The sequence below is a fragment of the Mus pahari genome, chromosome 12 (assembly GCF_900095145.1).
Source record: "Mus pahari chromosome 12, PAHARI_EIJ_v1.1, whole genome shotgun sequence".
Taxonomy (NCBI): Eukaryota; Metazoa; Chordata; class Mammalia; order Rodentia; family Muridae; genus Mus; species Mus pahari.
Genome location: NC_034601.1, coordinates 71,948,051 through 71,973,026, shown reverse-complemented (window position 1 = coordinate 71,973,026; position 24,976 = coordinate 71,948,051).

Here is a 24,976-nt window from a genome sequence, read left to right as displayed (position 1 = left end):
TTTGTTTGTCTACAGAAAAACATATCCAACATTTGCAAACTTCTCAGAGGAATATTTGGAATTGAAAATTCAAAAAAAAAAACCTTACATATAAAAATAAGATTAAAATGAACAAAAAAATTGGAAAAATGGTAGTCTTGGGTTTAATTACACTTTGGGACATCTGTGATCCATAAATAAATCTTTTCAACTGATATTACTCAAAGTTAAATAATAACTAAATAATAAGACTTATACTTTGATAAAAATCTATATAGAATTAATCTTATAAATTCTTCACAACAGGAAGTGAGATTTCTAAACTCAGAAAATAGTTATATTTTAATTTTGCTCCCCATTCTTCAGACACTTTTTAATCTCTAATAGATGTATTATACAGAAATGATTTGACTTCAGTGAATTAGTAAAGTGTTTAATATCTGGGGATATTATGCTGTTATATTTATTATTGTCTCAAAATTTGGTGGGACTTTCTCTAGTACATATTAAACTAGAAAATTAATGACCATATTTTTGCATCAGACAATGTATAAATTTAATGAAACCTTTTATGAACAGTCATAATATGACAGGAAATATCAGTTATAAATATAGAAAATAACAGTACTTAGTAAAAAGTACAGGAATATGTTATAACCAACACCATTCCAACTCTGATTATGAGCATTCCAGGAAACTAAATTGCCATGATATTGTGAGCATTAAAAGCATACTTAAGAAGTAGAAATTACTCTTTGTCCCTGCATTTCCTTCTGACAGGAGCGATTCTGTATTCATATATTTGAGATGGGTGGGTGGCCCCATCCCTCAATCAGGGGGCCATGCCACTGGATATAGTAGATATAGATTCCTTCTCCCCTTTGTTGGGTATTTCATCTAATGTCATCCATGTAGGGTCCTGGGAAACTTTTGGTTCCCTGGCATCTGAGATTTTCTAGTGGCTACCTCCAGGTCCCCATCCCCCACTGCTACCAGGACAAATAGTGGAGCAGAGACTGAAGGAAAGGCAATCCAGAGACTGCCCCACCTAGGGATCCATCTCATCTGCAGACACCAAACCCAGACACTGTTGCTGATGCCCAGAAGTGCATGCTGACAGGAGCCTGGTATAGCTGTCTCCTGAGAGGCTCTGCCAGAGCCTGACCAATACAGATGTGAATGCACTCAGTCAAACATTGGACTGAGCTCAAAGACCCCAATGGAGGAATAAGGGAAAGGACTGAAGGAGCTGATGGGGATTGCAACCCCATAGGAAATAACAACAATATCAATCAACCTGCCCCCACCCCAAAGTTCCCAGGGATTAAATCACCAACCAAAGAGTTGAACCATGGCTCCAGCTGCATATGTAGCAGTGGATTGCCTTATCAGTGGAATCAGTGGGAGGGAGACACCTTGGCCTATGGAGGCTCAATGACCCAAAGTAGGGTAATGCTAGAGCACTGAAGCAGGAGTGGGTATTTGTGTGTGTGTGTGTGATGTATGTGTGTGTGTGTGTGTGTGTGTGTGTGTGTGTGTGTGTGTGTGTGTAAGCACCCTCATAGAAGCAGCAGGGAGGGGAAAAAAGAGTGGGGATTTGTGTAGGGGAAACTGGGAAAGGGGATAACCTTTGAAATGTAAATAAATAAAATAACCAATAAAAAAGAAAGAAAGAAATAGAGAGCAAGATGACCACCAGTTCAACTTGTGGTTGATTGTGGAACTTTCTATGATACTTGTTTCTTAGAATCAGCAACCTGTGATGTGCTAACACTATCCTTGCAAGTTATCATTTTCAAGGATTTATAAGCTTGTGGTTAGAGTGGTGGAAACATGTCCACATTGTCCATTGGCATACTCACATCAGAGTTTGCCACTGCACAATAACATTTGGCAAATTTGGTGAAAATACAGTTATTTCTCCATGATGTTTCATAATACATGGTATTAATATTTTTAGCTTCTTTTAAAACATTTGATTCTTAAAATGTTTCACTAACAGGACAGCCTAAACATGATCTAAGATGCAAAGTGGATGAGAAAAAGTGAATACGGCTCAGACCTTCACAAAGAGCCAAGGGCACCTGAGGGATGTTGAGAGCAATGGAAATTAATCTTCCCTAGATTCCTTATCCGATAATCAAATAGTGGAGCTGAAAACATACATGGAAGTAACATTACTCAGCCTGAGGTAGTTAGAGTGTGCAAGTAGAAAATGTATGTCAACAATTAATGAAAGAATAGTCCTAAGGTTTAAAAGAGAGAAAGAAGCAGTCTATGGGAGGGAAGAAATAGAATAGAGAAATCATGTAAAATAAAATAAATAATTTTTTTTTTGCCAAAATCCCCAAGACTTTATTCATCACATATATTCATCATATCTGTATATCATAATATATAACAGTAATGGGATTAACCAAAATAACAGCAACAACAACAAAATAAATACTTTTCATACGACAATGATATAAAGGGACATCTAGGAACTACATTTGTGTATAGATAATAAGGTGCAGGCACAATGGTCAAGAGCAAATCTTCTACAGGCAGATAAACTCACAACTATGATACACTCTTATTAATGACTCTGTATCCCTAAATAAACTTCTTTTTTTATTAGATATTTTCTTTATTTACATTTCAAATGTTATCCCTTTTCTTAGTTTTCCCTCTGAAAATCCCCTATCCCTTCCCCTTCCCCCTGCTCCCCAACCCACCCACTCCCATTCCTGGTCCTGGCATTCCCCTATACTGGGGCACATAACCTTCACAGGACCAAGGACCTCTCCTCGCATTGATGACTGACTAGGCCACCCTCTGCTACATATATAGCTAGAGCCACAAGTTCCACCATGTGTGTTCTTTGATTGGTGGTATAGTTCCAAGGAGCTCTGGGGATACTGGTTAGTTCATATTGATGTTCCTCCTATGGGGCTTCAGACCCCTTCAGCTCCCTGGGTATTTCTTCATTGGGGACCTTGTGGTCCGTCCAATGGATGACTGTGAGCATCCACTTCTGTATTTGCCAGGAACTGGCAGAGCCTCTAAAGAGAGAGTTATAATCAGGCTCCTGTCAGCAGGCTCTTGTTGGCATCTGCCTAGTGACTGGGTTTGGTGGTTGTTCATGGGGTTGTACTGGCTAGTTTTGTGTCTCCTGTCCACTTCCCCCACATCTGATCCTGTTTCGCTTTTCCCCTCCCCCTCCCCTCTTCCACCCAGCTCTTTCCCTCCCTCTGCTTCCCTAGTGATTATGCCCTTCCCTTTTCTAAATGGGAATTAAACCTCCTATGAGAGGGCCGCCCACGGCCACACTCAAACCGGTTCCATCCTGAAAGGCAGGCCGGGCTGGAAGGGAAAAGACAGCGAGAAAGAACGGGGCCAAGACAAGGAATCCTGATCAAAGCCCACAAGTTTAATAAAGGTCTGAGTTTATAAAGCATGGGAAAACTGACCATCCCCCACCACCCATTCTTGGAGCATAGTTCAGGTACAAGCTGGTAGGTGGATCTTCAGGAAGGCGGCTCTGGAGAATCTCAGGAGCTTATCAGCAGGGAGTGGCGACTGCCCTGAAAGGCCTCTGTTTTGAAGAATAGTGGCAGGTGCAACAATAGAGCAGGTTTGGCAGATTGTAAAATACCACCGCAGGTGGTCCTGTGATAGCGGCAGTAGAGGTCTGCAAAAGGCTGCTTCAAGGCTGAAGTGAGACTACACTCCTAACTTGGGCATTTCTGCTTGTTACTCTTACTCTGTACATTGTATACTAGGTATTCTGTACTTTGGGCTAATATCCACCTATTAGTAACTACATACCATGCATATCCTTGTTGGGTCTGAGTTATCTCAGTCAGGATGACATTTTCTAGTTCCATCGATTTGCCTGCAAAATTCATAATATCTTCATTTTTGATAGTGAAATAGTATTCCATTGTGTAAATGAACCACATTTTCTGTATCCATTCTTTTGTTCAAGAACATCTGGGTTGTTTCCAGATTTTGACAATTACAAATAAGGCTGTTATGAACATAGTGGGGCATGTGACCTTGTGAGATGGTGGGGAGTCTTTTGGGTATATGCCCAAGAGTAGTATAGGGTCTTCAACTAGGACTAGTTCCAATTTTCTGAGGAACCACAAGATTTATTTCAAGAGTAGTTATACCAATTTGAAAATCCAATAGAAATGGTGGAGTTTTCTTCTTTTTCCATATCCCCATGCTCTCATTTGAGATTTTTATCGTAGCCATTCTGATTGGTGTAAGTTGGAATCTCAGGTTCATTTTGATTTGCATTTCCCTGATAACTGTGGACTCTGAACACTTCTTTAAATTCATCTTGTCCATTAGAGGTTCTTCTGTTGTGAATTGTGTTTAGCTCTGTATCCCATTTTTAATTGGTATTTTGGGGTTTTTGTAGGCTAACTTCCTGAGTTCTTTATATGTTTTGGATATTAGCCCTCTGATATAAGTTTAGTGAAGACTTTTTTTCCCAATCTGTAGGTTGCCAATTTGTACTTTTGAAGGTGTCTTTTGCCTTATAGAAGCTTCTCAGTTTCAGGAAGTCCCATTTACCAATTGTTGCTCTTAAAGCCTGAGCCATTGGTGTTCTGTTCAGGAAATTTCCTCCTGTGTCAATAAATTTGAGGATCTTTGCCACATTCTGTTCTATTGGATTCAGTGGGTGTGGTATTATGTTGAAGTCTTTGATTCAGTTGGACTTGAGCTTTGTTCAGGTTGCTGAATATGGATCTATTTTTGTTCGTCTACATATAGATCACCAGTTAGACAGCACCATTTATTGAAGATGCTTTCTTTTATCCACTGTATGTTTTTGGCTTCTTTGTCAAAGATCAAGTATCCAAAGGTATGTGGATTTACTTATGGGTCTTTGATTCTATTCCATTGATCGATATGTCTGTCTCTGTACCAATACCACTTGGTTATAATCACTATTGCAATGCAGCATAGCTTCAGATAAGAGATAGTGACTTCACTGCAAGTTCTTTTATTGCTGAAAATTGTTTTGTCTATCCTGTTTTTTTTTGTTGTTGTTGTTCAGTTTTGTTTTTTGTTTTTCCATATGAAATTGAGAATTGGTCTTTCCATGTCTGTGAAGAATATTGTTGGAAATTTGATGGGAATTGTACTGGATCTGTAGATTGCTTTTGGTAAGATGGCCATTTTCACTACGTTAATCCTACCAATCCGTGAGCATGGGAGATCTTTCCATCATCTGAGGTCTTCTTCGATTTCTTTTTTAGGGATTTGAAGTTCTTGTCATACATATCTTTTCCTTGCTTGCTAAGAGTTGCATCAAGTTATTTTATAATATTTATGGCTATTGTGAGGCTATTGTTTCCCTAATTTCTTTCTCAGCCTGCTTATCATTTATATAAAGGAAAGACACTGATTTGTTTGGTTAATTTTATATCCTGATACATTGCTGAAGTTGTTTATCAGCTATACTAGTTCTCTGGTGGAATTTTAGAGATTGCTTAAGTATACTATCATATCATATGCAAATAATGAATCTTTGACTTTTTCCATTCCTATTTGTATCCCCTTGATATACTTTTTCAGGGATGTAGGGATGGACTCAATATATAAATATCAATCAATATACTACATTATGTAAACAAACTCAAGGAAAATACCATATGCTCTTTTCATTTGATGCTGTAAAGCCTTTGGCAAAATAAAACATCCCTTCATTTTAAAAGCCCTGGAAGATCACAAATTCATGGCATATACCTAAACATAATAAAAGCAATATATAGGAAACCAACAGCCAAAATCAAATTAAATGGAAAGAAATTAGAAGCAATCCCACTAAATTCTGGGACAAGATAAGGTTGACCACTCTCCCCCTATCTATTCAATATAGTGCTTGAAGATCTAACCAGAGAAATTAGACAACAAAATAAATAATTTTTAAAATGTGGTGAATTTCAGAGTTACACATTTAAAAATGGTAACATCTGTAATTCTTTAAAATCTTAGAATTTATTATATGAGATAAATTGAATAAAGAACACTTTTTTCTAGAAAATATCCTCTCATCTAGGCTTTGTGCATACAGCCACAGCCCCCAGGGGTTCATATGTGCCTCATTCCCACTGGGTTGCAGTGCCTCATTTCCTTTAGGTCCTCACATCCCTCTGGCTCTTTCATTATTTTCATTTCCTCAACTTCAGGGTTCCCTGAGCACTGAGGGAAGGAGTTGATGGAGACAAGCATGTGTTCCAAGAATTCTTACTATCTTTATATCATCTAGTTGTGTCTCTCTGTCTCTGTCTCTCTCTGTCTCTCTCTTTCCCTCTCTCTCTTCCCCCCCTCCATCTTCTATAAAAAGAAACTCCACTGATAGTAGAATAGTAGTACTTGGTTGTCTCCTAGGTCTATAGCCTATCATCTGACATCTTGACTACCAGAGCAGTGTCATCCATACATATATATATCAGTATCCAAATACATATACATAGTATATATATAATAATAATATATAATAATAGTATATATATGTATATATATATACACTGTTTTCAATAAAAGAAAAATATAAAGTATAGAAGAAAATAATGCTCACGATCAACTCATAAATTTCAAATTCATGCTTTCAACCAACAAAGGCAATATGTAAGGAAATATCTACAGGTAATCCATACTGCAACATCATGCCTCATTGTATAATTCATATTTGAATAGGTTCTTTTAAAACTGTATTCAGGTCTTGTTCATAGAAGCCACTACTTCTTTAATTTGTTTGTAAACATTTTTGTATGTTTGCATAGTATGTGTGTGTGTGTGTGTGTGTGTGTGTGTGTGTGTATGTGTTTGTGTATGTATGTATGTATGTATGTGTGTTTGTGTGCATTCCATGGCATGGTAGCTGAAGCCAGAGTAGAGCCTCCTCTGTTATTATTCACTAACTTTTATTTGGTTAGAGACACAGCCCCTTATGGTTTGCTGATACATTCACTAAAATAGCTAGCCTATGAGGTTCTATGATTCTCCTTCTCTTTCAAGACAGGAATGCTAACATTAAAGGTGGTCACCACCATCTCTAGATTCCAGGGATCCAGATTTAGTTTCTAGCTTGTATGGTGTTTTATTTACTAAGACATCTCCCAGCCCATATTTTATGTTTCTCTATATCATAAAATATCTATATATCTTACTGTTGAGTTTTATTTGGATGTACATTGGCAGACTAAATGACCATCTTATTTATCAAGCCTACCATCCAGAGAATACGTTATATTCAAAATACTATTTTCCTAAGTGAGGTAAGATATACCACAGGATCTACACAACCACCAAAGCACATTGCTTCAGCAGATGCATTTTATGGACGTCCTAAGTGAATGAAGTGGCACAGAACAAGAAGCTATTAAAAAAGAAGAATCCATATAGGGAAAAACGGGGAAGGTCACAGGTGTGCATTTTTCTCTGATACATTCCCCAGGTTAAACTGTCATCTGACTGCTTCCTTGGCAATATGGGTAACATATTTAATAAAAAGGAGTGTTCCTCCTGAACTGAGTCATTGGGGGAAGTTGAACTTGCTCAGAGAAAATACTTTTTCTTTATTTATATTTCCATGAAAATTTCAGGCTTGTTTAGAATATTCTCGGGAAGTCCCAGTCTAACTTAAAGGATTAAAATTTTCTAGAATGCATTCAATGGCTGTGTATCCATGACAAGCTCTTTTAACCAACAGTCATTTCAATAAATTGTTTAAGCAGAAGAAATATTTACCTTCTATTTGTGTTGAATGAAAAGATAATATTTTTGTATACATTATAAAGGAGATAACTTAAGGGTTTTCTGTATAAAAGTATATTGCTTTAGCATCATGTTTGGCACTCTCTACCAGGAAAACAGAAGAAATGAACTTCTCTTTGTAGCTGGTTGTCTTTTCTGTAAATAATCAATAAGAAATTGAAGAGAAAAAGGTCTAAAATCATGTCAATATTTTGAAGTAATATTAATAAAAGATAGATACATGCTGTAGAGAGCACACCATTTTATCAGCATTCCTTCTATAAAGTTGTTATATTCTAGGTTAGGAAAATAATTTTATAGAAGTAATCAAATGTCTTAAATAAAATAAAATACCCCCCAAAAATTTAAAAAAAGACCAACCAAACAAACAAAAAACCCTCAAAACTGGAAGTTCTGCTGTTTCTGAAGAGTTGAGTAAAAGGGCCTGTTTCTTGTGTGTGATGGTGTTGGATATATAGGATCCCTGAATGAAAGTAGTTCTGGGAAGAAATCTGAGAGAACGCACAGTTATTTAGACATACCAGCTTGTTCCTCTCTGACTACAAAGGAAATCTCTCTGTTCTTTAATCATTGGTCTCCATGTGTCAGTTGTTTCTGTAGATACCATGAAGACTTTTCCTGTGACATTCTTCATGCCAAGAAATGGTGATGGAGACAAATAAGTCCTCTTGTCATGGAGTATAATCCCTTGGGATATGCAAGTGAAAAGCAATCACAAAACCAGCAAGCATGTAGATGACAGTATTTACTGTAAAGCTTATACAGGATAAGATAACTGTCTCCTGAGAGCGACTACTGTTTGTTCAAGGATATCAACACTGAAAAACTTGTAAGGAAGTGGCTGTCTAAGTATTGTTTGAAAGATTGCAGTGGGTGACTCAAGGGTCTGGTTGAACAAGCACCAGGCAGAGGAAAATGTTAGTGTAATATTTTCCATCCTCAAGAATGATGATGGAATTTCTTTCTAAAAGGAGAGGCAAAGAATGTATCATGGGTGGTCATGGTAAGCTTTGGATAGAGGCTATGCAAAGAAAAAAGAAACAGGAATGAATTTTGAGAATGAGATATTAAGCAGATTTATAATTTTGCAGTATTAACCTGTAAGATATTTTTCTGTTCAGACACCAACAACATTAAATAGATTGTTTTTCCCTGTTAATTCATGAGAAGACTAGGACAAGACCAACTTTATTTCAGACTTGACAAGCTCCTTGTATAGTTTAGATATCTAGGGGATAAAAACTCAGCAGTTGGAATGGGAGTCAGAGCATGAGCAACCCTGATATCCTGAACCTTTGATGGTCAACCTTGATTGACAGTTTGCTGGAATGAGATGTTCCAGAGAGTGATAAAGGGCATTTCCAGTGAGGATTCTCTAACAGGGTAGATCTGCCTTTAATATGTCTGACACTTTTCCATAGTCTTGGGAGTCCACAAACAACATGGAAAGTAACAAGAGCACAGCCAGGCAGCTTCTGCTCTCTGGCTGCCATCATGTGTGCTGTGTACTTCCCCTATGGTGAACTGAAACATCAGTAAGTGTGAGCCAAAAAGTGAGTGTTTGTGCTCACTTCACTATTATATATATATATATATATATATATATATATATATATATATATATATATATATTCTCTCATAAAAACAACAAAAAGCAATTGGCCTTAGGCACATGATATGAAAGTGAATGACGAGAATGGTTTGGAAAGTAATTCAGAAGCTGGACATCAGCCTGAGAGGTGGGGCATATGTTCATAGTCCATAGAAAGCAACTCAAATATGTTTGCTAATTAGGGATGTAAAAGGATAAAGGGTGCAGGAAAGGATGCTTCTTTGATTTCCAATTCTATGATAAATACATAGATAAAAGCACCTTAACACAGAATAAAGAGTTCTAGTATATAGTCCATTGTGTACAAAGTCAGGGCATGAGTGGCTTTTAGCAGCTCATGTCGTAACATTGACAGTTCTGCTACTCCTATTGCTTTATTCACTTACACAATATAGATCGCACCCACAATTAAGATAGGCCTTTCCATATAAGCTATTATAATTAGGACAACCCCCCCCACCTCCACCAACCCCAGGCAACTGCAGAGGTATGTATCCAAGGTGATTCCAGATTCTGTCATGTTGACAATGAAAATTAAATAGCACATGGTGATTCTATAGAAAGAAAGCACAACGAAATTTCATTTCAATGACAAACTTACTTTATGAACTCAAAATAAAAATAATACAATAAATGTGATATAAGTAGAGTGAATAATGGAAAAATAAATACAGGCATTAATAAGATGTGTGAGTATTCTAGTGTCTAGATGGTGGCTAGCAGGATATAGGCTGGAAAGAAACATTGAGAAAATAAGCTGTTAATGAAAGCATAACCATACAGTATGTTGAATGACAAAGATTAATTCATTAGAGGAGAAAACAGTGATAAAGAGGAGAAGAGAAATATAGAGGGGAAAAAGGGAAGGGAGTGCAAAGAGGTCCTTGAATATTCAAAGGATAACAACTGACTGAAGCAAAGTGAAATGGTATAGATGTGCATCTCATAGGCCATCTAGAGTGTGCAGCCATGTTGGAGGACAAACCAGCCTTTATCTGAAACTTCACATTTAGAAGTTTCAGATCCGGTGTACCACTTTTGCATATATATATATATATATATATATATATATATATATGCCCTACTGGTTTTTTTTTTCCTGAAATATTTAGAAGAGAGGAGTCTCTCATTTGTGAATTTCAATATGTATTAAAAATACAAAGTTTGTTGAGAGAAGCAGATGTCACAGAAGGAAATCAAGACAGCCATATGGACAGAAGCAGGGCCAGGTGGTAATTCTATTTTTGGTGGATGGCAGACAAGGAAGCTGATAGGAGAAGGATGGCTATCTGGGATGGCAGAGAGCAACAGATGCTTAGATGTTTGGGATCATGCCATTCTTCAAATTGGGCATCTATGCTAACAATAAACTTCTTATGGTGAAAACTTTCCCCATGACAATTGAATATATTTAGAAGACAATATTTATGGTTAATTATACTTGACTTAAAATATGTGCCATGAGTGACTTCCTAGATTTCAAGTGGAAAATATGTTGGTTCATATGACATTGAATACATGTATGTACTTTTGATATTTTTTCAGCTACATATGAGTGACTTAAAAGTTACTTTGTATGACTTTTCAATAAAGGATTATTATGGCAAAAATCACATGCTGGATAAAAGTAAACTTATATAAAACGACCCTGAAAAACACATGTTAATATTTCTTCCTGATACAAACAGGGGGAAAGAATGTGTGTGTGTCTCTGTTTGTGTGTGTGGGGGGGGTGCAAGAGAGAAAGAGAAAGAGAAAGAGAGAGAGAGAGAATGAGAATGAACATGAGACCAAAAGACAAATGGAGTCAGGTACCATTTGCGATGTAAGAGCTATGGAAAATTGAAAGTATTCCCAGGAGTCAAGAAATGAAAACAGAACACAAACTATTTGTGACTGTCCTACAGGACCTGGCTATCCTCCAACAGAGGCTTAAACAGTTCGTAAAATCCTCATTTGTCTGGCAATATTGACCACTTTGCTTGCCATTTTAATAAAGCAATTGGTGCTTCTTTTTCTCAGTGACCTTCCCTATGGTGTACTCCAGGGACTGCTGCCTGGAACACTCACAGGATATTGAAGATTAAATTCATCTTGTCTTTGTGAACTATAGGAATAACTTATAATTGCTGAGTGCTTTACATATAATACTCACTAGGATATATGATTTTTGAGATGAGCTTTTCTGTGATTAATCCAAAGCAGAAGTGTGTTTTAGTGACTCTGCAGCCTAGTACAAAAGGAGTCTGATACTGTGCTGTTTGTACAACATAAATGCCAATGATTTTCTTATATGTGCTTATTAGGTTAGTTTATTTTGTTTCATGATCATTTTATTGAATATCTGAATGAAACTTTGAAAATGGTAAAAAATAAGCTTTCTAATGTGAGGATTAAAGTATCTACAATATAGAAAGTAATTTTTAAATGGCTGACATATATCTCAGCAGCTATTTTGTGGGAAGCCAGGTAATTCGCCATTACAAGATGGCGCCGACTTCCTGCATGCTTTCTTGATAAACAAGCAATGTGCACATGTGCATTTGGGTATCTGCTGAGTCACTGCTCGCCCTGGAGCATGTTAATGAGGTTCTGATGGCATATCCAATCAGGAGGCTCCATGCCTATCCTAAGCATATATAAGCAGCACCAGTTTTCGGGCTCTGGGTCTTTCACCACAGCAATCAAGCTCTCCCAATAAACGTGTGCAGAAGAATCCTGTTGTGTGGCGTCTTCCTTGCTGGCAAGGCTGGCATCTACAAGTGGTGCTGAAACCTGGGAACCATGAACATCTGCAGGCACGAGCGAGGACCCCCTGTTATAGCGAGGATTCAGAACTGCATTACGGGGAGATGAAGAAAGAAGGTTCCTGAATAAACTGCTGAGAGAAGAAATGGTGGTTTCGTAAAGTTCAGAATGTTCAGCAGTCAGGGTCTGCTGGCAGTTCAGCAGTCAGGGTCTGCTGGCAGGGTAAGTTCTTGGTAAGTAGGACTTACAACCCCAGGAGTTTGGGGAAGGGCCGGCAGGGTAAGTCCAAGGTAAGTGGGACTTACAACCCCAGGAGTTTGGGGAAGGACCTCGGGAAAAGCATAGAAGTTAAGGATCCCGGAGCAGGGACAAATTTAAAAGTTCTCAGTAAGGAGATGTATCGTGCCCAGTAGAGGGACAAAGAAGGTTCTTGGTACAGAGACAAAGTTAAGCGAGGTTAAGGTTCAAANTTAGGTTCCCAGCACAGGGACAAAATTAAAAGTGAAGAGAGCAGGAGGAGATTGCTTTAAAAATGAAAATAAGAGAGGTGTTGGTGCAGCTGTTAGTAATTTTGAATTTAATTAAATTTTGCCTGGTGGATGAAAGTGGAAAGTATGCTGCTAAGTTAAAGTTTTCCTGTTGCCAGGCTGAGTATTTTAAAAGAGATTGCTTTCCCAATCGCCCAAGGCCAACTACTGCAGCTCCCATGAGAAGTCCAAAATTATGTCCACAGTATAAGGTGTCATGCAGCAGAGGCAGAAGGGTACGGGTGAGAAGCCAGCAGAGGAGAGGAGAGGCTGGAGAACAGGAGAATGAGGAGGGAAGTTCCGATGGGTTGTCTGACGGTGGAGACCCTGACCCATGTTTGGGCTAGCTGCCCTCATTACCACTTAAATCAAAGCAGCTGGATCAACTCCCATGTTAACGCTCAACTTCCTTGTTAACTCTCAGCTGAAAAATGGATTCTTACTGTAGATATTCTGGAGGAATTAGTCTTTGTGCCATGTGTAAATGGTGCTTCCAAAATACTGTCTTCCGTATATTCAAATCATAATGCTAAGTGTAACCTCTGTGCAGTTTCAGAATTTTTCTCGTGCAGCTAATTTGTCCCGTGAAACAGGAACATCCGTGTGGAGGTTGCCATCGATCAGCAGTGGTTGAAGATGATCCAGAGGCCTTCAGCTTCCTCAAGGATTGGGGAGGGATGGTCTTCTGGGAAATTTTTGCTGTGTACTGTATGCATGTTGTGTGCATGGTGTATTCAAAGTGTTAATCTTTCTGCTTAACCCATTTCCGTTGGCGATTTCACCTCTTGGCTTACCTCTGCATTCTCTTACTTTAAGGAGTGGGTGGGAGTTTTTACATTTGGAGGTATTATATGCTGTGGAGTGGTGTTTTTGCTCTGGCTGGTGTGCAAAGTCAGATCTCAACATAAACATGACAAAATGGTCATTACACAAGCACTGTTGGCATTTGAACAAGGAAACTCCCCAGAAGTGTGGCTTGCTATGCTGTGAAAATATTAGCATTTGCAATCTCAGCTCTTGCACCCCAAGGGAAGTAAACCCATTGCACTGGGATGAGTGAGATTTACCTTCATGACCAGTCCTTGCACTTTGCAGAGTTTGGCTCATTGAACGCAAAAGGGTGGTCGTGTTTTATTAACTATATCCTTCTCGATCGCTGTTAGCTGAGGAAGTTAATGGCTAGATCATTGGATTAGGCCATAATAAATATAAAAGGGGGAGATGTGGGAAGCCAGGTAATTCGCCATTACAAGATGGCGCTGACTTCCTTGCTGGTGAGGCGGGCGTCCACAGTCTTTAGTTTCACTTTTAATATAGGGAATTATTTCATTTCCTTTTATTTTTTGTGTGTATTGTTTTCTCTTTCTCTTTCTCTGTCTCTGTGTCTCTGTGTTTCTCTCTCTCTCTCTCTCTCTCTCTCTCTCTCTCTCTCTCTCTCTCTCTCTCTCTCTCTCTNTGTGTGTGTGTGTGTGTGTAGAAAACATGCCCCAACTCTACTGTTCTTTCTCATCTGGTTTCTTTGTTGGTTGTTTGGCATCTATTTATTGTTTGTTTACTTTCTTGCCTGTTCTCTCACTGGCCTTAAACTTACAAATTTTCCTGTACTGGGTGGGAAATAAATCCCAAAGATCTGGCAGTCTCTGACTTCCTAGAATGTGATCACAAATGTAGACTACAGCACCAATAGTTTTATGTGGGATCTGGCAACAAAACTTGCATGGTGAGTATGTCCAAAGCTTCTCATTCTCTCCCTCTCTCTATCTCTGTCCCTGTCCCTCTCCCTGTCCTTCTCTGTACCCCTCTTCCTCTGCCTCTCTCCCTCTTTCTCTTTCTCCCCCTCTCTCTTCCTCCCTTTCCTCTCTCTCTCTCTCTCTCTCTCTCTCTCTCTCTCTCTCTCTCTCTCTCCAGCTTCTCTTGTTTTGCCTTAAACATGTTTTTTAATGTCTTATTCTTAAAAAGAATGACATTACTATAATTGTTATTCATTAATAAGAAAACAAGATGTAACAGACATTATTATCAAAACCTACATTTTTTTTTCTCACAAGCCTTCTGGATAAGTTAATCCTTATAGTTTTTCACTTCAGTAGATATCCTAATCATGATATATCTTTCAATATTTTGTATAATGGATAATCCAGTTGATCTTTCTTACCCAGAGCTTCTGCTTCACATAGGTTCTGCTTTTTTTCAAATAGCTTTATATTTATGCTTATAATCTGCATTAATTAGCAAATCATTGTGTCCTGTATTAGAAAATAAGCACTGGTCTCTCAAAGTTAAATCAAAACTTGAGTCAGCTTGCTTTACCTCACAGCACATTATGGAACCTACTGGTATCTGGCGAGCATCAGGCTGTTTATTAAATCTTTATTTTAATCACAGCTGAATTTATAATATGAACTAGTAAATTTTAAGTCTTCTGGTGTCTCCTTACCCGTGGTGGAACCTATCTGGGAAAGAGACTGAATTCTCAGAATGAGGTTGGGTTGCATTTTTAAATAATATCCAACAGGGAAGGAAACCACATTAAGCTAAACCTAGTATTTCACATGCTGCTTTTCTTCTTGGAGAAGTTGTTTACTGACATCATAAACCATAGAAGAGACAGTTACTAATATGCAAAGTACACCGCAGGAGCAACTACAATTCCCTGGAAATAAAATGTCACACCCCAGGCTTCCAAGGAACTGGAACATGGATATACAATTTGGGGGGCAGGAGGAAGAAGTCTGGGAAGCTGCCTATAACTCAGCTTCCTTCTCACCACACATTCTGTTCCTTGAGTGTTGCCGTAATGGAACCAGTGTGCAAGTCAAGCCCACAAAAGAGAGTACCGCAGAATTCACTCTGCTACTCATTGTTAGAGAGGAAAATGTGCCTTTCCACACTACATTGGGTATAGACTTAAATAGAAATCAATTACTGAGAAAAAAGAGAACTCAAAGTATCATGGACACAATATCACTGAAAAGTAACATTTCTAGGATAATAAATGAACTAGAGATACATTAAACTAATTATAAAGTCCTCAGGAAAGAATGCTTTCACAAGTATGCAATGGACGAAACTAGTGCTGTTCCGTTTAAGATAGATTTGAGAGAACAGTTGGGTTAAAGTTTTATGTTTTAGTTGTTCTCATATCCTATGTCTACCATTAATTCCATAATTAGAAGGTGAATGAATGTCACCTCAAAATTGGTACCAAGTTGTACCTGCTGGAAAAGAGAAAATCAGTTTTCTCCAATAGTGTGATGTTAGCTATATACCCAATCCAGGTATTTTGGTGTGTCGGGGGATGGTTTTTGTTGATTTCTTTTAAGGTGTGTTTTTATTTTGTTTTCTTGGTTTTGAAGGATTTTGTTACTGTATTGCAGTTTTGTTTGTTTCTTGAGAAAGGTAAAGAACTTAAAGTGTGGTAAGTAGTGAGGGTGACAGATCTGGAAGGACTTTGGAGCCAGGAAATATAATCAAATGTATTTTAATTTAAATTGTTTAAATAATTGAAGTATTTTTAAAATTAAAAATATATATTATTTAAGTGTAGTAAAGTGGCAAGATTACCATGGAACAAGAGCTGATGGGGGAGAATCTAGTAACAGTCATAGAGCCAATTTTACTACACTTTAAGTTCCAGCAGCAGAAGGTACCCATACAAAAGTATTTTTAAGAAAACAGCAAAAATGAACAGTATAAATACAAAAATTAAGAGCTAATGAATACCACATGCAACCAGTTCATGATTTCATTGAGATCTTTATATTCTTCAGATCTACCAGCCAACCAAAGTTTCTCAGTGATGGAGAAAATCTTTCTAATAATGTTTTCTTATTTTATGAACAGAATTTGCATAGTCTTTCTTCAAAACATCTGTCATTTGTTAAGAATATATATTAATCTATTCCAAGATTCCCATCTTGCTGAAACTTTGGATTTCTTATTCAGTATTCTGTGATACCACTCTATACAGCAGCTAGGACAAGATTTGATGGACATGAAGGTCTAATTTTATACTTAGTTGGAAGTTAGTGTGTCCACAGTACCAGTTGTGTGCTTATTATCTCTGTGAAATTCACTTCTCCCCAAACAAAAGAAAAGTAAAAGCTCATATTACTAAAAAGTGAAAAAAATAGAAATCAAACTAGATCATGTACCAGGGAGGTTTGGGGGCATATGTAGCAAATAATTATATTGAAGGAATGTTTTCAAATGTTTTATATAGAATGTGTTACGTAAGCATATATTTTCTACGCTAAGCACCAAGCATAATTGTGGGTAGAAGAAGCTTTTGGGAACAGAGTGAACAATGTGTTTATACAGATGAAGAGAATGTGATGGGATCCATCTGTCTCTTTGTTAACTTGGCTAAGATTGAATTTTAAAAAGAGCATATCAAGTTCTGCAAAGATAAATGCACTGATAACAAGGGTCAATAGGTTCAAAATTGGGAACTGGTTCATTTAACTATTCAATAAGTCCTGACAGTTTATTTCTCATTCCATGTACCTTTGGCAGTTGGATACTAAAATAGTTTCCTAATGAGCCATCATTGGGAAGAGAGGCCCCTTGGTCTTGTAAACTTTATATGACCCAGCACAGGGGAAGCCCAGGGCCAAGTAGTGGGAGTGGGTGGGTAGGGGAGCAGGGGCGGGGGGTGGGGTGGGTATAGAGAACTTTCGGGATAGCATTTGAAATGTAAATAAAGAAAATAATAATAAATAAATTAAAAAACTGATTATTATATGCCAATATACTGAAAGTACTTGATATGTATTGCACTTATATATAGAAATTAAACTAAATAGCTGTTTATAGCGTGGGAAAGAACTAGAAGAAAAAAGAAAAAGCAAAGCCTAAATTGCAATTTAGATTTACATGTTGACATTATAGTATATTTGCATCATGTCTGCATCATATGTTGGGCAGAACTGAATTTTCTACTTTTAAGAGAGCCAGTATACAGTACAGTATTTACATTTTAACTTAATAAAAAGTATTTAGTTTGATATTGAATTTTGTTTTAGAGGACCACTTATTCCACACATAATATAAGTGCTAAAGTCCATAAATTGTACAAAACAGTCTGCAGCTTATTCTGGAAGCAAACAAGGATTGAGAACATATGCATCTATATGCAACGTTTTCAAATAGTGGGAAAAAAACAAACAAACAAACTAGGAAATGGAGAAGGGATAGGAGCTATGGAAATGGTTCATCATTTAAGAACATGTGTCACTTAAGCATGAGGACCTGGGGTCAAATGATCAGAATTTTATATCAGAATTGAAACATCAAAATTTGGACATGACCACAGTCATACTCCTGTAACCCCAGCATTCTGGGGGTAAAGACAGGAGGATCCATGGGATTGCTGACTGCCATCCTAGCACCTGGCTCTGTACAAGATACTGACTCAAGGAAATTATATGGAAAGTGATGGTAGAAGACACTAGAGGCCAGGCTTTTGTCCCATGCCTATAAGCACAGGTGTGTGTGTGTGTGTGTGTGTGTGTGTGTGTGTGCATATGAGTGTGTGTGTGTGTATATACAATATGATTTGTTCACAATACTCTTTTACTATACTGCACCCAGTGGTTTATTTTCATTTTGTTTTGAAACTAGATATGTTAAACAATGTTTGCAATCTTAATTATATACTTGATTTGTGAGTAATGGGCCTATATAAGCAATAAAATGTATGGTAAACTAGGATAACCCTACAAAAAATATATTTTCTTTGTATAACAAAGATTTTTATGTTACTTTAATACCACTATTTTAAAATACTTTAAAACCCTGCCATATATTAAAGGTTAAAGTATTCAGATCTACATAAAAATAAAAAACACAGTTGTTATTTGTAATATACAAAATTATAATGTTAGAGTAAAATTTAGTTCAACTTTTCTCAGCTTCAATTAATTCAAGTCTTAATCATGAGGTAATTTTTTTTGTTATATTTTCTGTGTGAAAGATTTTATTTTAGAGAAGCATACCTATTTAAGATACTATATAACATTCCTTCATGTGCTTCTGAAGTGTGCAAGTTATGCTCAGGCAAAGTAATGTAATTCAAATACTCAGCACTAGCCTGTTGGTCCAAAAACTCATAAAGGTTTGACAAGGACTCAGTGAAGTAGTCAGCAAATTCATAGTGGTTTTTGGAAAAAAAAAATAACATGAGACATGAGAAAGTAGAAATCGACATTTGTATCAGAGCCTCAGGGTCACATACCACTCACCTGAAGCTTACTATGATTTCATACCACAAAGATCATCTATGACAATCCGTGTGCCCACAAGACTTCTCATGTATGACTACTTTCCAAAAGAGTAAGTGCATACCGCTCAGGGTGCACTGAACTTTTACTTAGGGAGTTCATTCCTGGAAGACTCTGATTACTCAAAAGAATTATGGGGCCAAGTCCTGATGGTGTTGGAAAAAAAAACCTAGTCTGAAATTTATCGTGGAAGAAACCCAGTAATACTATAAAGAGAATAGAGCAAGACCGATATGAATCCAAACCTTTAGAAATACATACATATACAGCTATAAATATGATACTGGGACAAACTGATTGAACCAATGTAAAGGACCAGCTGAGGGCAAGTTCAAGTGAAGAAATGTTAAGACAATTTTAGGTGCTACAGAAAAGGAAATGTTTTGTTCTTGTGTTCAAAGTAGAGGTATACAAACTTGCAAAACTGCATAGTGTGAAAATGAGTATATTTAAGAATTCATATCAGGTTAATATCTTATAAAAATATGGCAAACAAGAATAACAGCATCGGGATTGGAGAGATGGCTCAACAGTTAAGAGCACTGACTGCTCTTCCAGAAGTCTAGAGTTCATTTCCCAGCAACTACATTGTGGCCTATAACCATCTGTAATGAGATCTGATGCCCTCTTCTGGTGTGTCTGAAGAGAGCTACAATGGACTCATATACATTAAATATATAATATTTTTATTGGATATTTTCTTTATTTACATTTCAAATGTTATCCCCTTTCAGGGTTTTCCCCCAGAAACACCCTATCCCATCTCCTCTCCCTCTGCTTCTATGACGGTGTTCCCCCACCCACCCACCCACTCCAGCCTCCCTGCCCTAGCATTCCCCTACATTGGGGCACGGAGCCTTAACAGGACCAAGGGCCTCTGCTCCCCTTGATGCCCGGTAAGACCATCCATCCTCTCCTATATATGTGGCTGGAGCCATGGGTTTCTTCACGTGTACTGTTTGGTTGTTTGTTTACTTTCTGGGAGCTCAGGGGGTCTAGTTGGTTGATACTATTCTTCCTATGGGGGCGCAAATCCCTTCCGCTCCTTTATTCCTTTCTCTAACTCCTACATGGGGACTCTATGTTCAGTCCAATGGTTGTCTAATAGCAACTGCCTCTGTATTTGTCAGGCTCTGACAGAGCCTCTCAGGAGTCAGCTATGCCAGGCTCCTGTCAGCGTACATCCACAATAGTGTTGCGTTTGGTGACTGTATGTGGGATGGATCCCCAGGTGGGGCAGTCTCTGGATGGCCTTTCCTTCAGTGTATGCTCCACACTTCGTCTTTGTATTTGTTCCCATGAGTATTTTGTTCTCTCTTGTAAAAAGGACCAAAGCACCCATACATTGGTCTTCCTTCTTCTTGAGATTCATGTGGTCTGTGAATTGTATCTTGGGTATTCCAAGCTTTTAGGCTAATACCCACTTATCAGTGAGTGCATACCATGTGTGTTCTTTTGTGATTGGGTTACCTCACTCAGGATGATATTTTCTAGTTCCATCCATTTGCCTAAGAATTTCATGAAGTCGTTGTTTTTAAAAGAATAACAGCATAATTGACAAACAAATAGAATATTCACAGTACTATATGGTGAAAATAAAACTACCAAACTGGCAGAAAGTGGTGCCCAGTATTTTCTGGTTAATGCAGTTTTAGCCACTTTCTGTGACTGATTTGCTGATAAAGAATATAAGGTCTTCAATATCATTCTGCAAAAATAATATGGATTGTGATAACAAAGGTTGTAAATCACTGTATCTTTGGTTAGCTTAGAATGCAAGTAAGTGAGCTATCTTGAAACAACCTTCTTGCATCAAAAAGAGCCATGAGAAAAGTTTCTCTTTATTTGTTAACATATTTCCTCATACACCAACACTCTTTTGTCTGTCTCATTGCTTTGGGATACAGTGATTGGGGACTTTCAATTTCTATTATTATGCTTTAATTTTATATTTTTAGAATCCACATGGCTTACATGTATTTGAGGAATTCATCAACTCTATTTTATCAATTAAGCAAATCTATTTTTAAATCAAACTTGTAGTATATTTAGATATGTCTAATTCCATTAATCACACATATAATTACTGGGTTGAAATCTACTAATTGAAAAAATCTATCAGCTCATCAAAAAATGATTCAAAAAACTCATTTTCACTGGGGTAAATTCTCAATGTTTCTTTTCTTATAACCTACCACATGGCTGGGCATGGTGACTCTCAGGTCTAGAACAGAGTTTAAAATGGTAAGACAGGAGGTTCTTAAGTTCACAGCTAACTTGAGTTATACTGGGGCCTATTTCACAATAAAACAAAAACTGTGGTACTTGTAGCAAATTTACTTTAAACTATTTTAATTTAAAGAATATGATTATAACACTATGTCAAGTAGGAGAAATTGTCCTTTCTGGTAGAAATGTAACTTATCTCTCCTAAAATAGGATAATTGAATGCTGCAGAAAGCATTAAGAAGGTACCCAGATTCTGCAAATTTCTTAGGTTTTCTATGATAAATGGATTGTTATCATCATCATCATCATCATCATCATCATCATCATCATCATCATCATCATCATGTTAAATCACTCTATGGGGAAGGGAAATCTAATCTAGTGGCCAGACTAGAAGCATAAGGTAAGAAGTGAATCTGAATAGGGTTTCTGAGGCATGTTTGAAACAATTTTTTTTTGCAGACACAAACTGTGGTTATTTCCCAATTGGCACATTTTCAGTTCATACATACATCACTAGATGCGAGCTATAAGAATCAATGACAGTGAAGGAGACTCTGGGGTACCTCTTCTTAGATTATTAAACAAACTGTAACTATGATAGGAGAGAAAGAAATACATTTCTTAACAGAATTTTATTCATTTTTGTAATTTTTTTATGTAGAATATGTGTGAAATACAAAAAGGCTAGCAAAGAATCTGTCAATCACTTAACTACATGATGAATTCAATTAAAGTCATTCTCCTGTTGTAGTCAAATTACTGGAAAAAGGTAACACAGATTTTGTCCACTGACATGCAACTAACAATTTAGAAAATCAATTTTCATTTATGCCAAGGCATGGTAAGCACACACACACACAAAAAATCAATGTATTTTCCTAATGGAAAATATCACACATGTTGCCTAACATCTGTATGTTACCTGAGGGCTCTGTAATATTTCTACTCATAATTTTAATTTTCATGCCATCAAATGACAGCACACTTGTTCCTAAACTGTTGGTATAATCTTAATAGCAATAGTAAGGAAAGGGTAGATTTTATTTCTAGAAAAGATACCTGCTTGGCAGCAAAATCAGATATTTTGCAAATTTTATATGGTATGATAAATTTATATTTCTTTTACTTATAAATTTTATTGGATATTTTCTTTATTTACATTTCAAATGTTATCCCTTTCCTGCCCCTCCGGAAGTCTCCTATCCCATCTCCCCTCCCCCTGCTACTATGAGGGTATTCCCCCACAGACCCAACCACTCCTGCCTCCCTGACCTGGCATTGTCCTACATTTATATTTCTTAGATTTTACTAATACTGTGCTATCAAGGCCTCCATAAGGAAGAATGTTGTTTTTAAGCAACAAGCAAAGAAATAGTATAATAATATACTGTAGAATTTTAAAGGTGAAACATATCACATCTATTATGTTGTTTATTACCCGAGTTTACTATTACCAATACCCATTAAAAATGTATCTAAGGTGGGATGTGAATAAAGTTTTAATGTTGCCACATTAGAGTATTCAATTAAAACACTAAGCCAAACAGACAATATTTACATCAATTGAAGTAATTCTGAAGTCTTGATTTTAAAATCATATAAAAGGAGAAAACACTTCAATGGTTTCACCCTTTAGTATTGTGTGAAGCTTGGTAACTCAAGAATCTTATGAACACATTTTTGTTTCTCTCTTGAGGGAGATTAGGTTAATAGCATCTGATTTTTTTAGTGATCATCACGTTTAGGAATGAAGAACAGAGATGGAAATGAATTATTATAAAGGTTAATAACTGGTCAAAATGCAAACAAACAAACAAACAAACAAAACAAATTACTATGAACTGTCCAACCCCAATAGAGACATTTAGAATGCAGCTCTTACAACTAAGGTTCTGGGAATTCAAGAGGATGGAAAGACATATTGTAAGAGAGGAGGATCAGGGTGTCTGTTGCTATAAAGTCTTGTTTATACATGACAGGGAAGCTGTACTTACAATATCTCAATAATAAGATCTATCTAAACTTGAAATACCTGGATTCAAACAAACAAAACAAAACAAAACAAAACAAAACAAAACAAAAACAAAACAGACTTCATTCCAAAGTAGATGGGAAAATTTTCATGAAATCCCACAACTGGGTGGAGAACGACAGACAATCAAAAAGTGTAAAGAGAAGGAGAATGAGTTTTCTCCAAGGGTAGGCTCCCTGATAAGTTATTCAAGTCTAAGTTGTTATTCCTTGATACATGTACATACAAGAAATGCAGCAGCTATTGAGCTTTAGTAGTACACAGCAGCTCTACCACAGCACTCCTTGCATATTCCAATATAGCTTAGACACAGGTAAAAGACCTAAAAACAGTATTCTTGACAATAACAGAAGATATTGAGGATGAAGTTAAGAGATCCAGGAAAACACACACACACACACACACACACACACACACACACACACACACGTAAAGGAAGTAAACAAAACAGTTTTGTCAAGAAATGAAAATGGAAATAAATACCAAAACATAATACAAGACAAAATAACAACAACAACAACAACTATAACAAAATTTTAAGGATTTCTAGAAATTAAAAATTGAGAAACTCAAGCAAGGATAACACCACGATAATTGACCATCAGAATGAACCATTTCAATTCAATTCTTAACAGATCTTAAAAGAACAACATTCAAGTCTTTATGGAAAAAACAAACAAACGAAAAGCCAGAAAAGCTAAAAGAACATTGAATAGAAGGACTGCTATTGTTCTTTCCATTCCCAATCTCAAGATTATAGTAAGAAACCCAGCAAGGTATTGCCGTTAAAAAGATAGGCTGGTCAATGCAAATGAATTAAAGACCAGGTATGATTTCACAGACCTGTAGTCTGCTGATCATTAATAAAGAAGCCAGAAGTACATACTGTAATAAAGGCAACCTATTTAAAGTACAGTGCTATCAAATTAGATGTCTACACATAGATGCAAATAGATCCCCACTCATCACCCTGCTATAAACTTAAGTCCAAATTTATCAAAGGCCTCAATATAAGACCAGATAACACTGTACCTGATAGAAGAGCAATTGGATTATAACCTTTAATTCCCTGGTACAGGAAAGGAGTATCTGAAAAGAACACCATTAGTGGAGGCACTATGACCAACAATAAGTAACTTGGGTCTCATTAAACTAAAAGGCATCTCTAAGGTAATCAACACAGACAAAGCACATGCTACACAATGAGAAAAGATTTTTACCAACGTCACATCTGATAGAGGCCTCCTATTCAAAACAGGTGAACAAAATAAGGAACTAGGTATCAACAAGCAAATAATCCAACTTAAAAACATGCTACAGATCAAAAATTCTTAAGAGAGGAGGAAGCTCAAATGGCTGTGAAACACTTAAAGAAGCAGCCATGGATATATAGGGACATAGTAGGCAGAATCATTTTATGGAAGATGGGAAAATTCATCTTTAGAGATTGCATTCAAGATTTCCAGTGCTCTAGGTTGTGCATGGACCACAGTATTAACATTTTTTCTCATAATTATGATGTCTTTTTTTCAGTAGTATACAGTATACTGGACTCATTATGACATGTTCCTATGAATGTGGCATTGTATTGGGCTGGCTATTGCTTCTCTATCACCCTCGTTTATAGACCAAATCTTATCAATAGCTCTATGCCAAAGTAGCTACCCTCTATTAAAGACGATGTCAGATGTGTGTTTCCCATGTATGAAAAGAAAATGTGATATTTATCTACTGTAGTTTGGTTAGCATTGGCTACATAGTTCTTATTTCTGTATCTGTTAGACTG